This window comes from Rhinoderma darwinii, chromosome 4 (assembly GCF_050947455.1).
Source record: "Rhinoderma darwinii isolate aRhiDar2 chromosome 4, aRhiDar2.hap1, whole genome shotgun sequence".
Classification (NCBI taxonomy): domain Eukaryota; kingdom Metazoa; phylum Chordata; class Amphibia; order Anura; family Rhinodermatidae; genus Rhinoderma; species Rhinoderma darwinii.
The window spans coordinates 68,276,674-68,294,334 of record NC_134690.1 but is presented as its reverse complement, the minus strand read 5'-3'; positions in this window follow the sequence as shown (position 1 = coordinate 68,294,334).

Sequence of the window (17,661 nt, the reverse complement as noted above, 5' to 3'; positions counted from 1 at the left end):
TTATCGAACCCAATCTGGGAACGACAGGGACCCGTGACCAGAGACTTCCTGGGGTTTGTGCGGTTGTTACGTTCCGTATTTGAGGAGCCTGGACGAGCCTCATCGGCTGCTACTGCTATTTTTAACCTGCGTCAGGAGGACGTCTCCGTGGGCGAATACACCATCCAGTTCCGGACTCTGGCAGGAGAATTGTCTTGGAATAATGAGGCCTTGGTAGCATCCTTCTGGCATGGCCTATCGCCTGAGATCAAAGACGAACTGGCTGCTCGAGATCTCCCAGCTGCCCTGTATGATCTGATTCAGCTGGCTAGCCGCGTGGACATAAGGCTCAGAGAGAGATCCCAAGAGATTCTTCAGGAGAGACGGCTTCCTAGACTGGCGCTCAACTTCCAGCAACCCCTCTTGCCCTGTTCTTCTGCTGCGTCCGAGGTCCCGATGCAGGTGGATCGGCTTAAACTGTCTGATCAGGAGAAACAGCACAGGCGCACCTCTGGACTCTGTCTGTATTGCGGCCTCGCTGGCCATGTCGTGCGTCTGTGTCCCCAGAGGCCTAAGAAACCCCAATGTCTGCGATTGGTTGGAGAGACAACCCTGGGCGCTACTGCACTTGATAGAGAATTCTCGTCCAAGCTGTTCATTCCTGTAACCATTGTCGCTGGCGGGAGACCTCATCCAGTCTCTGCCTACCTGGACTCTGGCTCCGCAGCCAATTTCATCTGTCAAGACCTTGTGTATCTTCTTCAGTTGCCCACTGTTTTGCTGGAGAGACCATTGATCGTTGCCTCGGTAGATGGACTGCCTTTGCCTGACCCAGTATTGTCTGTGACCAAGCCGTTGAGACTCCAGGTGGGAGCTCTTCATTCCGAGCTGATCTCTCTGTATGTCCTGTCCAAGGCCGTCAACCCCGTGCTACTGGGCTTGCCTTGGCTCCGTCTTCACGCCCCAGTCCTGAATTGGAACTCTGGAGAGGTTCTTCAGTGGGGTCCCAAGTGTCTAGACCGCTGTCTGGGTCATGTCCTTCCATCCCAGCCTTCTTCGCCTCAGTCATTGTCTGGGCTACCTCCTTGTTACTCTCAGTTCGCTGATGTCTTCGACAAAAAGGAGGCAGAGACATTGCCACCACATCGAGAATACGACTGTCCTATCGACTTGATTCCTGACTCTTCTCCTCCTCGCGGTAGAGTATACCCTCTTTCCTTGCCAGAGACCCAGTCTATGTCGGCCTACATTAAAGAGAATCTAGAGAGGGGCTTCATACGAGAGTCTTCATCCCCGGCCGGAGCCGGGTTTTTCTTTGTCAAAAAGAAGGAAGGATCCCTTCGACCCTGTATTGACTACCGGGGTCTCAATCAGATCACGGTGAAGAACAGGTACCCCTTGCCGTTGATTTCTGAGCTCTTTGATCGTATATGGGGCGTGACATTTTTTTCCAAGCTTGACCTGCGGGGGGCCTACAATCTAATCCGGATCCGTCAGGGAGACGAGTGGAAGACTGCCTTTAACACACGTGATGGACACTATGAATATTTGGTCATGCCCTTCGGCCTGTGTAACGCTCCCGCAGTATTTCAAGAATTTGTGAATGACATATTTCGTGACCTTCTCTATGTCTGTGTTGTGGTGTACCTCGATGATATCTTGATTTTTTCCCCAGATCTTGTGACTCATCAGGGCCATGTCCGCCAGGTGTTGCTTAGATTAAGAGAGAATCATCTCTACGCCAAGTTGGAGAAGTGTGTGTTCCAAGAAAAGTCTCTTCCCTTCCTGGGCTACATTATCTCTGATCAGGGTCTCAAGATGGATCCTGAGAAGGTCAAGGCTGTCCTGGAGTGGCCACGTCCCCAAGGCTTAAGGGCCATACAACGCTTCCTGGGATTTGCCAACTTCTACAGACTATTCATCCCCAACTTCTCTTCTCTGACAGCTCCCATCTCCACCCTTACTAAAAAGGGTATGAATGCCAAAGTATGGACTCCAGAATGGAAACAGGGAGAGAACCTCCAGCTCACCGGTCTGCGTCTCCTGGTAGCGTCAGTCGGATCCCCGCGACGGCCCGCGGTGTAGAATATCAATGAGGAGAAAGAAATGATCCAGCGCTGGTGGTGGTATTAAAAGGGAGATGAGAGTCCCATGTTTATTGGAAAAAAGTAGTAAAATCGGAACGGAGACGCAGTCCCAAGATGCAAGTAGTCAGGATCTGAACCTGAGCCTAAGCGTTTCGAACGCGATCTGCGTTCTTAATCATGGCAGATCGTGATCTGCGTTCTTAATCATGGCAGATCGCGTTCGAAACGCGTAGGCTCAGGTTCAGATCCTGACTACTTGCATCTTGGGACTGCGTCTCCCTTCCGATTTTACTACTTTTTTCCAATAAACATGGGACTCTCATCTCCCTTTTAATACCACCACCAGCGCTGGATCATTTCTTTCTCCTCATTGATATGGACTCCAGAGGCGGAGATCGCATTTGAAACCTTAAAGAAAGCCTTCACTTCTGCCTCCATTCTGCACCATCCTGATGTGTCTCTGCAGTTTTCGTTAGAGGTGGACGCCTCCTCTATTGGTGCCGGGGCTCTATTGTACCAGAGGGGTTCGAAAGGCAAGACGGTGGTATGTGGTTACTACTCCAAGCTGTTTTCTTCTGCAGAGCGCAACTACTCGATTGGGGACCGGGAGTTACTGGCCATCAGGATGGCTCTGCAGGAATGGAGACACCTACTGGAAGGCGCAGCTCATCCTATCCTGGTCTTCACGGACCACAAGAACTTGACCTATCTACAGACGGCTCAACGACTGAATCCTCGTCAAGCCAGATGGTCATTGTTTTTTGCACGGTTCCAGTTCGAACTCCACTACCGACCTGCCGACAAGAATGTGAGGGCCGATGCCTTGTCTAGGTCTATTGAAACAGAGGACACTGTGGAGTCCCCACAGAATATTATCGATCCCTCCTGCATCTACCCTGTCAACCCTCTGCAGGTTAGAGGCATTCCCCCAGGAAAAACTTTCGTACGGCTGGCAGACAGAGGAAGAATCCTTCGCTGGGGTCACTGTTCCAAGCTGGCAGGACATGCGGGTGCCCGTAAGACCCGAGACCTGATTGCCCGTCAGTTCTGGTGGCCCACGCTGCCCAGAGACGTCATAGACTTTGTCTCCTCCTGTACGGTGTGTGCAGCCAACAAGGGTTCCCACTCCAGACCAGCCGCTCTGCTCCAACCACTGCCGGTGCCCGAGGCCCCCTGGCGGCATATTGCTATGGATTTTGTTACGGATCTGCCTCCCTCTGCAGGATGCAGTGTGATCTGGGTGGTGGTGGATCGTTTTTCAAAGATGGCTCATTTTGTTCCCCTGACTGGCCTGCCTTCTGCCGCTCGACTGGCTGACCTCTTCATGCAACACATCTTCCATCTGCATGGATTACCTCTGCATATTGTCTCGGATCGAGGGGTCCAGTTCACCTCTAAGTTCTGGAGAGCACTCTGTGGCCTACTCGGGGTAAAGTTGGACTTCTCCTCAGCTTATCACCCTCAGTCCAATGGGCAAGTTGAGAGGATTAATCAAATTATGGAGAACTACCTACGCCACTTTGTTTCCAGAAGACATGATGACTGGGTGCAGCTGCTTCCGTGGGCGGAGTTCTCTTATAATAACCGTACCAGTGAGTCCACCACTTCCGGTCCGTTCTTTATAGTCTATGGCCAACATCCTCGAATACCCCTGCCCGGCTCTACTATGTCTCAGGTGCCTGCAGCCGATTCTACCTTCAGGAACTTTCTGCAAATATGGCAACAGACACGGTCTTCTATTCTGCTGGCGGTGGACCGCATGAAGAGAAAGGCAGAAACTAGAAGACGAGAACCTCCCCAGTTTCTTCCAGGTACAAAGGTCTGGCTGTCTTCCAGGAATATCAGGCTGAGGGTGCCATCTTGCAAGTTTGCCCCCAGGTTCCTTGGACCCTTCGAGATTCTGCTGCAGATCAATCCTGTGTCGTACAAGCTTCGACTGCCTCCTACCCTCAAGATCCCTAATTCCTTCCACGTCTCCTTGCTAAAACCCGTGGTTCTAAACCGCTACTCCAGGACTCCTAGTTCCGCAGTGGCTCCTGGCAGTTCATCCGGAACTTTTGAAGTGAGGGAGATCCTGGCCACCAAGAAAGTAGGAGGCAGGACATTTTACTTGGTGGATTGGAGGGGATTTGGTCCAGAGGAGAGGTCTTGGGAGCCAGAGGAGAATATCGATGCCCCGGTCCTCGTGAAGAAATTTCTTTCCCGCTCTGGTCCCAAGAGGAGGGGGCATAAGAGGGGGGATACTGTTACGTCCATGGCCGGGGGTGTAAAGGATCTGCCAGGCACTACGTCTGTGGATACTCCCAGGATTAATCAATCGACACCTGAGGCCGGACCTCTTAGACTGACTCCGGCTCCCACCAATCAGGGTGGCAGGCTCAGGAGTGGGAGAGCCTATCGCGGCCTGGTCAGTCGGAGTTAGCTCCGCCCCCTGTCCATTTATACCTGTCGTTTTCTCTTCCTCATTGCTTGTGATTCTTCCTGGTTCCTGGCCCTGCTACAGCCTTGCTCCAGCCTGCTACTGCCTTGCTTCAGCCTTGCTACAGCTTCCGCTTATCCTGCTTCGCTCTGACCCCGGCTTGCTTCCTGCTCCTTGCTCTGCATTCGTATACTTCGTGACATCCTGATTCTGACTGGCTCGTTGACCACTCTGGTTTCCTCACGGTGTTCCGTGGGCTACTGCCCCTTCCCTTGCTTGTTCCCTGTTTGTATTCCCTTGCACTTAGTCAGCGTAGGGACCGCCGCCCAGTTGTACCCCGTCGCCTAGGGCGGGTCGTTGCAAGTAGGCAGGTACAGGGCGGTGGGTAGATTAGGGCTCACTTATCCCCTTCCCCTTCTTCCTGCCATAACAGGGGGATCGCCGTTCTAACTCACCCCCTGACGATCCCGGCCATGGACACCTCTCTGCTCGGCGTCCTCCTCCCTCTGGCAGGCGCCGGCACTGTCTTCCGAGTCCTCGCGCCGTTCCCCGCAGGGCGCGCGCGCCCGCGCGTGCACGGCCTTAAAGGGCCAGTACGCGTCCAGCTGCCAGTAATCAGTTATTAGCCCAAATGGCTGCTGGACTATAAAAATGAGCTCTGCCCACTGGTTCCTTGCCTGAGCGTTGTTGTATACCCTAGTCTGTCTTGCTAAAGGTCTCCCAGTGTTTTCCAGTTCCCAGTGTTGCCCGTTCCTGGTGCCTGTACCCTGTACCCTGTATCCCGTAGCCAAGTCGTGCCTTCCCGCTGCATCCGCGGCGTCACCTGCTGTGAAAGCCAAGTCGTGCCTTCCCGCTGAATCCGCGGCGTCACCTGCTGTGAAAGCCAAGTCGGGATCCTGCCACTGTCTACTATTGCGTCAGGTACCCGTTTTGAACTATAGACATTGTTTTGTACCTAGTTGGCCAGCTGCTACCCCGCTACGCGGTACGGCCCAGTGGGTCCACACCCCGTGCCGTGACAGTGGGTAACAAATATAGAGGACTACACCGTATTTAGAAGGGATAATAAAGATAAACAAAAGTGGAGGGGTTTGTCTGTTTGTAAAATCCAGCCTAAGACCAGTGCTGAATAAAGACATTGGGGGAGACTGTGGCGTCATTATGGGTAAATATTCATGGAGCGGGTAATAACGGTAAACTGCTAATTGGAGTTTTTTTATAAGCCACTGAACATAGCGGAACAGACTGAGGGTGAAATGCTGCAACAGATAGGAAAGGCAGAAAATAGTAATGGGGTCCTTATTATGGGAGATTTTAACTATCCTGACATTAAAACCTGGGAAATAGAGGCAGCTGGATGTGCTAAGAGATGTAAGTTTTTAACCACAATTCAAAACAATTATTTCGCCCAGTTGGTTAATAAACCAATCAGAGGGGATAATGTGCTGGATCTGGTCTTATCTAATAGACTAGACACAATATCAGATGTGGAGGTCCGGGAGCACTTGGGCAACAGTGACTACAATATGGTAAGTTTTGGAATAATAATCAATAAGACAGTATGAAGTGAAGCTAGAAAAACCTATAACTTTAGAAAACCAAATTTAATCAACTGAGGGAAACACTTAGTCCTGTTGACTGGGATCACGTAATGGTAAATTGGGATACTGAATATAAATGGGGAGCTTTTAAAGATATATTACATGAATCGTGTAACACTGGTAACAAAATGTCTAGAAATAAATGGAGACCAATATGGATGAATAGGGAATTACTGAATATAATAAGACAAAAACAAAAAGCATTCACAACATTGAAGGCTGAGGGCTCTGCAAAAGCATTCCGGACTTACAAAGATCTCAATAAAAAATGTAAAAATGAAATCAAGTTAGCAAAGTTATCTGCGGAAAAACAAATCGCTAACGACATTAAAATTAATCCCCAATTTTTTTCTAATTATATTCATGCCAAAAAGAAAAAATCCGATAATAATATTGGCCCTCTTAAAGATGAGCATGGGAATATAATTGTAGACGACAAAGACAGGGCTGAGGTATTAAACATGTACTTTTCCTCAGTGGTCACTGATAAGTTCCCAATGCCAGATATTCAGGGGGACAGTGATAACCCCCCCCCAATATTACCTGCTTAACACAGGAGGAAGTACAGGTGCGTCTGAGCAGATTAAATATTGATAAATCCCCTGGCCCAGACAGCATTCATCCACGAGTATTAAGGGAATTAAGCTCAGTATTGGGCAGACCATTGTATCTCATTTTCTTAGACTCTCTTGTAACAGGATCATTGCCACAGGATTGGAGGATGGCTGATGTTGTACCAATATTTATGAAAGGATAAGAAGATTGAACTGAGTATCTACAGTCTGGTAAGTTTGGCATCTGTGGTATGTAAAATATTTGCGGGTATTATAAGAGATGAACTGCAAAAGTATATAGCGGAGGGAAGTCTAATAACTGATAACCAGCATGGACTAATGAAAATCAGGTCGTGCCTAACTAACATGCTCGGTTTCTATGAGGAGGTAAGTGCAAATCTGGATGTTGATCATGTGATATAGTTGGACTTTGCAAAAGCATTTGATACTGTTCCACTCAACAGTCTTGTTCTGAAGCTACAGGGACTGGGGGACCATATATGCAAGTGGGTAAAGCATTGGTTAAGGGACAGAAAATAAAGAGTTGATATGAATGGTACGTACTCAAAATGGGCTGAAATGAGCAGCGGGGCACCACAAGTATCGGTGTTAGATTCAATTCTTTTAATCTCTTTATTAATGACCTTGTGGATGGGATCGATAGCAAGGTGTCAAGTTTTGCTGACGATACAAAACTTTGTAGAATACTTAAAACTCAGCTTGACTATAAAATATGACAGAAAGACCTAGATAAGCTGGCAGCATGGGCAAAAACATGGCAGATGAAATTTAATGTTGATAAATGATAGCATTAATTCATATACATTAAATGGAATAAAACTGGGGATAATGGAACAAGAGAAGGACCTGGGTCTTCTAGTTACAAATAAGCTAAGCAGCAGCACTCAATGTCAAGCAGCAGCTGCAAAGGAAAATATAATTTTAGGGTGTATAAAAAGACAGATGAAAACCTGTGATTCAAATGTAATATTACCCCTCTACCAATCCCTTGTAAGGCCACATCTTGAATATGGAATTCAGTTTTGGGCTCCACATTGTAAAAAAGTTATAGGAGAACTGGAGAGGGTTCAAAGACAGGCAACTAGATTATTAAATGGGATGGGAGCTGCCCTTATAATGAAAGGCTATAAAAATTGAAAAATTGGGCTTGTTCAGCTTGGAAAAAAGACGACTTAGAGGTTATCTTATTAACATGTATAAATATATGTGTGGTCAATACAAAGAACTAGCACATGATCTGTTCCATCCAAGGACTCTACTCAGGACCACCAGGGCCGGCGTCAGCACCCGGCAAACCCGGGCAAGTTCCGGGGCCCACTCCACTTGGGGGGGCCCACTCGGCCGCCGGGTGCAGACACTGCCGTCGTTAAGGCATCACTGTCCATATATGACATCGCTGTCAGGACTAGAGCAGTGTCCCAGCCCGACTGCGCTGTTCCCACCTCCAACTGAGCCTGCGTCCGCAGGACGCACATTCATTTGGGTTGAATGCTGGAGCCCCGCTCCAGCATTCGCTGTGCCGTGAGCAGCTCGGCACAGGCAGGAGCGATGTAGTGACATCACTACATCGCGACCGTCTGCGACGAGTCACTCATAGCACAGTGCAGACGAGGCGAAGCATCCTCCACACGTCGTGGGAACAGGGGGTAGGTAAGTAATTGTTGTTATTTTTCTATTAGGTACATATGGGGGCATTATTCTAGGTATGTGAGTTGGTCCTATTGTAGCTGCTCAGGGGGCATTATACTGCATGGGACAGCTGTGGGGGGCATTATATTGTATGAGACAGCTGTGGGTGGCATTATACTGTATGTGGCAGCTATGGAGGGCATTATACTGTATGGGGTCATTATACTGTATGGTACAGCTATGGGGGGCATTATACTGTATGGGGCAGCTATGGGGGGCATTCTACTGTATGGTGCAGCTATGGGGGGCATTGTACTGTATGGGTCAGCTATGGGGGCATTCTACTGTATGGGTCAGCTATGGGACATTCTACTGTATGGTGCAGCTATGGGGGGCATTATACTGTATGGTGCAGCTATGAGGGGCATTATACTGTATGGTGCCTCTATGGGGGCATTATACTGTATGGTGCAGCTATTGGGGGCATTATACTGTATGGTGCAGCTATGGGGGCATTATACGGTAGGAGGCAGCTATGGGGGGCATTATACTGTATGGTGCAGCTATGGGGGGCATTATACTGTATGGTGCAGCTATGGGGGCATTATACGGAATGGGGCAGCTATGGGGGGCATTATACTGTATGGTGCAGCTATGGGGGCATTATACTATATGGTGCAGCTATGGGGGTCATTATACTGTATGGTGCAGCTATGGGGGACATAATACTGTATGGTGCAGCTATTAGTGTATTATACTGTATGGTGCAGCTATGAGGGCATTATACTGTATGGTGCAGCTATGGGGGGCATTATACTGTGTGTGGTGCAGCTACGGGGTGCATTATATTGTGGTGGTCAGCTATGGGTGGTAGCTATAGGGGCATTATACTGTGTGGGGGCAGCTATAGGGGCATTATACTGTGTGGGGCAGCTATGGGGGCATTATACTGTATGGGGCAGCTATGGGGAGCATTATACTGTGTGGGGGCAGCTATGGGGAACATTATACTGTGGTGGTCAGCTATGGTGGCATTATACTGTATAGGGGCAGAAATTGTGGCATTATACTGTGAGGGGGCAGCTATGGGGGGTCATTATACTGTGGGGGCAGCTATGGGGGCATTATACTGTGGGGGCATTCATGTGGTCTGTCGGGCAAGGAAGCTGGGCATAGGCGTGCACAGTGGTCTGGTGGTGTTGGGTAGGGGGGCCTAAGCTGAATTCTTGCACCAGGGCCCATGAGCCTTTAGCTACACCACTCCCAGGCAGAGTGCTAGTAGTGCTCTGCCTGGGACTATGGATCTGGGGTTGCTCCTGACAACACTGTCCATATATACCTGGGAGAGGGGGCTGTGTGGCACTATCTACAGAGGGCACTAAATTTATGGGGGTACAAACTGGGGGCCTAACTTCTATATATGGGCATAAACAGGGCCTAACGTCTATATGGGGGAACAAAGTGGCGATTTTTGGCATTTTACTGCCGCCGCGAGTTCCCGCGCAAAGGGGCCCACTAAGTCTGTGTCACCCAAGGGCCCACATAAACCTGGAGCCGGCCCGGAGGACCACGGGACATTCATTGGGTGTGGAAGAAAGACGTTTCAGACATCAATATAGGAAAGGGTTCTTTACAGTTACAGTAGTCAAACTATGGAATACCTTACCCCAAGAGATAGTAATGGCAGATAATATGTCAGCATTTTAAAAAAAAGGAAAAAAGGGTAGATGATTATTTACTGACAAATGGCGGTAATGGTTATAATTAAATGTCAGACGTGCAACACTTATGTCAGCACATCAGGCACAGAAACTGACGTTGGCTCTGATGTCACTTGCTTAGAGACAAACAAGGCTGGTTTTCAATTTTATCACCTTCCTTGAGATGCGGATGTAATTGAAAATAGGGCATTCCTCTTTTAGGAGAGACTCTCAGACCCCCCCACCCCACCCATACACACACCTCAAGAGGCAAGGGATGCAACCGCAATCATTATGTTCCTGCCATTTCTAATACAACACAATATCTTGTTAGCTTTTGATGCAGATGACTAGATCGTTATGAATAATAACACCCAAATCCTTCTTCATTGTAGACTCAGCAAACAATGATCCATTCAGTGGCGTAACTACCGCCGTAGCAGCAGTAGCGGCTGCTACGGGGCCCGCGGCATGAGGGGGCCCGTGATGCCCGCCGGCACGGGCCCCCACCATGGCCGCAGGCTCCGCTAGCAGCCGCTATGGCTGCTACAGCGGGACGCCACTGAATAGTACGGCAGAGCAGGGAGGTATCTCCCCGCTCTGCCATTAAACAAAAGACATGTATCCCCTATCCACAGGATAGGGGATACATGTGTGATCGCTGGCATTGATAAGGAGAACAGGGGACTGAAAGTCCCCTGACGTTCTCCATCACAAACCTCGGACTTCCGGGGTCTGTGTCAGCAGCTCCGGAGAAATTAATGGAGCGCCGGTCGCGCTTGTGCGCATGCGTGACCAGCGCTCCTTTCATTTTTATTGAGCTGCGCAGACGCCGGAAGTCAGAGGTGAGTCATGGAGGACTTCAGGGGACTTTCGGTACCCCGTTCTCCCTATCGCTTCCAGCGATTACACATGTATCCCCTATCCTGTGGATAGGGGATACATGTCTTTTATTAGGACACACTGTAGGTCGCATTTTTTTGGGAGGGGTACGCTGTATGGCGTTCCCTACAGGGGGGGTGGACGCTGTATGGCGTTCCCTACAGGGGGGGACGCTGTTTGGCGTTCCCTACAGGGGGGGGCTGTATGGCGTTCCCTACGGTGGGATGCTGTATGGCGTTCCCTACAGGGGTGGGACGCTGTATGGTGTTCCCTACAGGGGGGGGCTGTATGTTGTTCCCTACAGAGGGGGGGGGGCTGTATGGCGTTCCCTACAGGGGGGCTGTATGGCGTTCCCTACAGACCCCCCTGTATAGAACGCCATACAGACTCCCTGTAGGTAACGCCATACAGTCCCCCTGTAGATAACGCCATACAGCCCCCTCTGTAGGGAACGCCATACAGCCCCCCGTAGATAACGCCATACAATCCCCCCTGTAGATAGCGCCATACAGCCCCCTCTGTAGATAACGACATACAGCCCCCTCTGTAGATAGCGCCATACAGTCCCCCATGTAGATAGCACCATACAGCCCCCCTGTAGATAACGCCATACAGCCCCCTCTGTAGATAACGCCATACAGCCCCCTCTGTAGATAGCGCCATACAGTCCCCCATGTAGATAGCGCCATACAGCCCCCTCTGTAGATAGCGCCATACAGCCCCCCTGTAGATAGCGCCATATAGTCCCCCATGTAGATAGCACCATACAGCCCCCCTGTATATAACGCCATACAGCCCCCCTGTAGATAGCGCCATACAGCCCCCTCTAGATAACGCCATACAGCCCCCCCGTAGATAACGCCATACAGTCCCCCTCTAGATAACGCCATACAGCCCCCTCTGTAGATAGCGCCATACAGTCCCCCATGTAGATAGCGCCATACAGTCCCCCTGTAGATAGTGCCATACAGTTCCCCATGTAGATAGTGCCATAAAGACCCCCATGTAGATAGCGCCATACAGCCCCCCTGTAGATAGTGCCATATAGTTCCCCTGTAGATAGTGCCATACAGCCCCCCCTGTAGATAACGCCAGACAGCCCCCTCCTTAGGGAACGCCATACAGCCCCCCCGTAGATAACGCCATGCAGTTCCCCTCTAGATAACGCCATACAGCCCCCTCTGTAGATAGTGCCATACAGCCCCCTCTGTAGATAGCGCCATACAGCCCCCTCTGTAGATAGCGCCATACAGTCCCCCATGTAGATAGCGCCATACAGTCCCCCTGTAGATAGTGCCATATAGTTCCCCTGTAGATAGTGCCATACAGACCCCCATGTAGATAGCGCCATACAGGCCCCCTGTAGATAGTGCCATATAGTTCCCCTGTAGATAGTGCCATATAGTTCCCCTGTAGATAGTGCCATACAGCCCCCCCCTGTATATAACGCCAGACAGCCCCCTCTGTAGGGAACGCCATACAGCCCCCCGTAGATAACGCCATACAGTCCCCCTCTAGATAACGCCATACAGCCCCCTCTGTAGATAGCGCCATACAGCCCCCTCTGTAGATAGCACCATACAGTCCCCCATGTAGATAGCGCCATACAATCCCCCATGTAGATAGCGCCATACAGTCCCCCATGTAGATAGCGCCATACAGTCCCCCTATAGATAGCGCCATACAGTCCCCCTGTAGATAGTGCCATACAGCCCCCTCTGTAGATAGCGCCATACAGTCCCCCGTGTAGATAGCGCCATACAGTCCCCCATGTAGATAGCGCCATACAGTCCCCCTGTAGATAGCGCCATACAGCCCCCTGTAGATAGCGCCATACAGCCCCCCTGTAGATAGCGCCATACAGCCCCCCTGTAGATAGCGCCATACAGCCCGCCTCTGTAGATAGTGCCATACAGCCGGCCCCTGTAGATAGCGCCATACAGCCCACCCCTGTAGATAGTGCCATACAGCCCCCCCCTGTAGGGAATGCCATACAGTCCCCCCTGAAGGGAACGCCATACAGTCCCCCCTGTAGGGAACGCCATACAGCCCCCCGTAGATAACGCCATACAGCCCCCTCTGTAGATAGCGCCATACAGCCCCCTCTGTAGATAGCGCCATACAGTCCCCCATGTAGATAGCGCCATACAGTCCCCCATGTAGATAGCGCCATACAGTCCCCCATGTAGATAGCGCCATACAGTCCCCCTGTAGATAGTGCCATACAGCCCCCTGTGTAGATAGCGCCATACAGTCCCCCGTGTAGATGGCGCCATACAGTCCCCCATGTAGATAGCGCCATACAGTCCCCCATGTAGATAGCGCCATACAGTCCCCCTGTAGATAGCGCCATACAGCCCACCTGTAGATAGCGCCATACAGCCCCCCTGTAGATAGTGCCATACAGCCCGCCCCTGTAGATAGTGCCATACAGCCCGCCCCTGTAGATAGTGCCATACAGCCCCCCCTGTAGGGAACGCCATACAGTCCCCCCCTGTAGGGAACGCCATACAGTCCCCCCCTGTAGGGTACGCCATACACCCCCCCTGTAGGGAACGCCATACAGCCCCCCCGTAGATAACGCCATACAGCCCCCTCTGTAGATAGCGCCATACAGCCCCCTCTGTAGATATCTACAAAGGGGGCTGTATGGCGTTATCTTCAGGGGGCTGTATGGCGTTATCTACGGGGGGGGGGGCTGTATGGCGTTATCAAAAGGGGGGGTTTGTAAAAAAGGCACTATCTACAAGGGGGGGGGGGGTTGTGTGACACCCAGGGGAGGGGGGCCCCAGTCAGAAGTTTGCTATGCGGCCCAGTCTTTCCTAGTTACGCCCCTGGATCCATTGAGAGTATAACTAGAATACATTTTTTTGCCCTAAAATGTTAAACCTTACACTTGTCAACATTAAACCTCATCTGTCATTTTCCTGCCCATTCACCCTGTTGGTATAAGTAATCCTGTTCAATTAATTTTTTTTTATTAATTTCAAATAACTTTCCAATTGTAGATGTTAATCCGGAATGCCTAAAGTTGTCAGGCTTGAATCCTCATATATCAAAAATAATAGTTTAATAATAACTGAGCCACGTTCACTAAGAACACAAATAAGTAAACCATCAAGCCAAGAAGCTTTATTCACATTATTTTTTCTAAATCTTTTTGGGTCATTACACCATTCAGCTTGATTAAGATATATTATTTATGACGCCATTAGAAGTGTGAGTCAACTGATCCCTAACATGATTGTCTGCTCCTTTGTGAGTATAGATGACAAATAATAACCTAATGTAAGTTACTTAGAAGGCGCCTTGAAAATTCGTACCAGCATTGAAAGGGTTACTAAGCCAGTGAGAGGTGGAGATCATAGGCAAAAGCTTCTGAGCAGGGAAACTTTCTGGATCTTTATGCTAGAAACCAGAAATACCAAGGATATGAACAAAATACAGGATTTAATATATTACTATTGATTATTTATAGATTATTCATAGGTTATTCCATGTGTACTATGATTGGGAATTCCTATAGAAGTTAACCCAATCATTGCACTCACTTCTCTGTGTAATTACCTGAGATACTAGAACAGTCTGTTTTTAATAGGTGTTCATGAACACACTCTTATAAGAGGTTAGCTTCAGAGGTTAGATATGACTAAGGATGTTTATCCGAAATGCGTAGCGAAACCTGTGTTCCCTGGTAATGCCGTGGATGTTTTAAATGTTGAAATAAAGAAGCAAAGGTTTTATACATTGCCGTGGATTTGTTTCGCTGGAATTTCTCCCTCTATCCTTGTGTGTGTCCTGCTCTGGACTTATCCGTGCCTGATACTGCCATGTGTTCATTGTGAATCAGTGGTTTGTTTGGAGGTGAGCTGGCTATTTACCTTGTTGCTGCAAGTTACCCTTTGTATCAGTTATAGGACCAACACTTTTTGTAGAAGCTTTTTTTCTATTCACATACATGTTTTAGATTTCTTGCAATTTGCTGCTCATTTTGTACTAGTCTTATTGTTTGGCAACTTTTATTGCAAATCTTGTAGCTTAAAAATGAATATTCTGTACCTTAAGACTAGAGATGAGCGAACTTATGAAAAGTTCGGTTCGGCAGGTTCGCCGAATTTCGTGAAAAAGTTCGATTCGCACCGAACTAGTTCTGACCGAACCTGTAATACAAGAAAGCCCCTAAAAACCGTGTATAACACTGTTTAAAAGCCCTAGAAGCCCTGTATAACACTCTTAGGTCACCCATGAGTGTATCCAAGTACTTTTGAGCTGTCTTTATGGCAAAGTTACTGTCAAAGTTACGCCAACATGTATGGCTATAGGAAAACGGATGGGACACGGTGATAACTAACAGAAACCACTGCACTTGTGCATGTTGTATGCTTAATGCATTGTTAAAAAAGGTACAAAAATTTACCATTTTTGGCGGCAGATGCCTGCCAGGGTTCATACATTTAAGGTGGTAAAAGAAGAAGCAATGGCTTTTGACAAGCCCTCCAAAAATTTACCCTTTATGGTGGCAGATGCCTGCCGGGGTTCTTCCATACATGGATGTAAAAGCAACAAGCAATGGCTTTTGACAAGCCCTCCAAAAATTGACCCTTTTTATTGACAGATGCCTGCCGGGGTTCTTCCATACATGGATGTAAAAGCAAGAAGCAATGGCTTTTCACAAGCCCTCCAAAAATTGACCCTTTTTTTTGGCAGATGCCTGCCGGGGTTCTTCCATACATGAATTTAAAAGCAACAAGCAATGGCTTTTCACAAGCCCTCCAAAAATTGACCCTTTTGTTTGGCAGATGCCTGCCGGGGTTCTTCCATACATGGATGTAAAAGCAACAAGCAATGGCTTTTGACAAGCCCTCCAAAAATTGACCCTTTTTATTGGCAGATGCCTGCCGTGGTTCTTCCATACATGGATGTAAAAGCAACAAGCAATGGCTTTTCACAAGCCCTCCAAAAATTTACCCTTTTTTTTGGCAGATGCCTACCGGGGTTCTTCCATACATGGATGTAAAAGCAACAAGCAATGGCTTTTCACAAGCCCTCCAAAAATTTACCCTTTTTTTTGGCAGATGCCTGCCGGGCTTCTTCCATACATAGATGTAAAAGCAACAAGCAATGGCTTTTGACAAGCCCTCCAAAAATTGACCCTTTTTATTGGAAGATGCCTGCCGGGGTTCTTCCATACATAGATGTAAAAGCAACAAGCAATGGCTTTTGACAAGCCCTCCAAAAATGGACCCTTTTTATTGGAAGATGCCTGCCGGGGTTCTTCCATACATAGATGTAAAAGCAACAAGCAATGGCTTTTGACAAGCCCTACAAAAATTGACCCTTTTTTTTGGCAGATGCCTGCCGGGGTTCTTCCATACATAGATGTAAAAGCAACAAGCAATGGCTTTTGACAAGCCCTCAAAAAATTGACCCTTTTTATTGGCAGATGCCTTCCGGGGTTCTTCCATACATGGATGTAAAAGCAACAAGCAATGGCTTTTCACAAGCCCTCCAAAAATTGACCCATTTTCTTGGCAGTTGCGGCTTGCTCTCTGAGGAGAGAGGAGGTGCTTACTTTGGGTGTGGTGTTTTTTGCATACCTTCCCAGGGACTCTGCTCTGTTATCTGCCCAGGTATAGTACATCTGCCTGGGCTAGCAGAGTGCCCGGGGGGGGGGGGCTCCATCTGGAGATGGAGTCCCGGGCCTCCACCCTCCGGAGCAGACCGGTGGGGGGTGGAGGGACATCCCAGTCGGCTGGGAAAGCTGAACCAAGCCCCAGGGGAGAGGAGGACATCACGGGGCTGCAGCAATGTGGCCTCACCCCCCCAGGCGGCTGGGGCATCGCAGCATGCCGCCAGGAGAGCAGAGGCAACGGAGCAAGGAGAAGCAGGACCGGAACACCATGGCTGCAGGTACCTCGTGGAGTGGGGGTCACTGAGGCCGGGAGAGGAGGCCACTACTTTTGGCTCCCGCCTGGTGGCCCACCTCGAGGAATATAAAGACCTGGGGAAGTCCCTGCAGCGGCTCCGAGGAGAAGTGACGGCGGCCCGGCAGAGAGCGGCAAAATCCTCCGGCAGCAGGCGGGCCAAATACTCGGCACAGGTCCGCTCCCTGCTGCGGGAGGTAAAGGAGGTGGAAGACAGGAGAGCCGTAATTCTGGAAGGGGGAGGAGCCTTCGCAGAGAAATTACGTAACGACGACAGGTTCCAGCAAATGGAAGGATTAAACCAAAAAGAAAACAAAGAAAAAAAAAACTGACAGCAAGCAAGGTGACAGCAAGCAGAGGAACTGCGGACGAGGAAAACCCTGGCAAGTCAGTACCGGTTCCTGTGCAGGAGGATTCGGGTCAGTCAGTTCCGGCGAGTTCTATCTTGCCAGGTGCAGCACAGCTGCCAGATTCGGGGAGCAGCTCTGTGTCCGAGGGGGAGCACCCCCCCGGTATGATGACCCAGATACGTGACCAGGAATCCCCAGTATCGCTGGAGGGGTTCAGCTTCGGCATGGAGCTGCCCCCGGAGGAAGGTGAGAGAAGTACAGCAGCAGAGCGGAGGAGACGGAAAAAGCTGAGGAGACAGATGGAAGAAAGAAGAGAGGTGAGACTTGTATATGTGCACGGGTCTCCCCTGCACTCCGGGCCAGAAGAGATTCTGGTCCGATGTGCAGTACCCGCAAACCCCCCAAGTGGGCGACGCTGGCTGTCAGAGCGCTGCAGGGGGCGTGGCCCCAGTCCCGGCTGACGGCGAGCCCCGGAGACCGGTGTGCGGTGTGAGCCGCATACCGGAGGAGGGGGC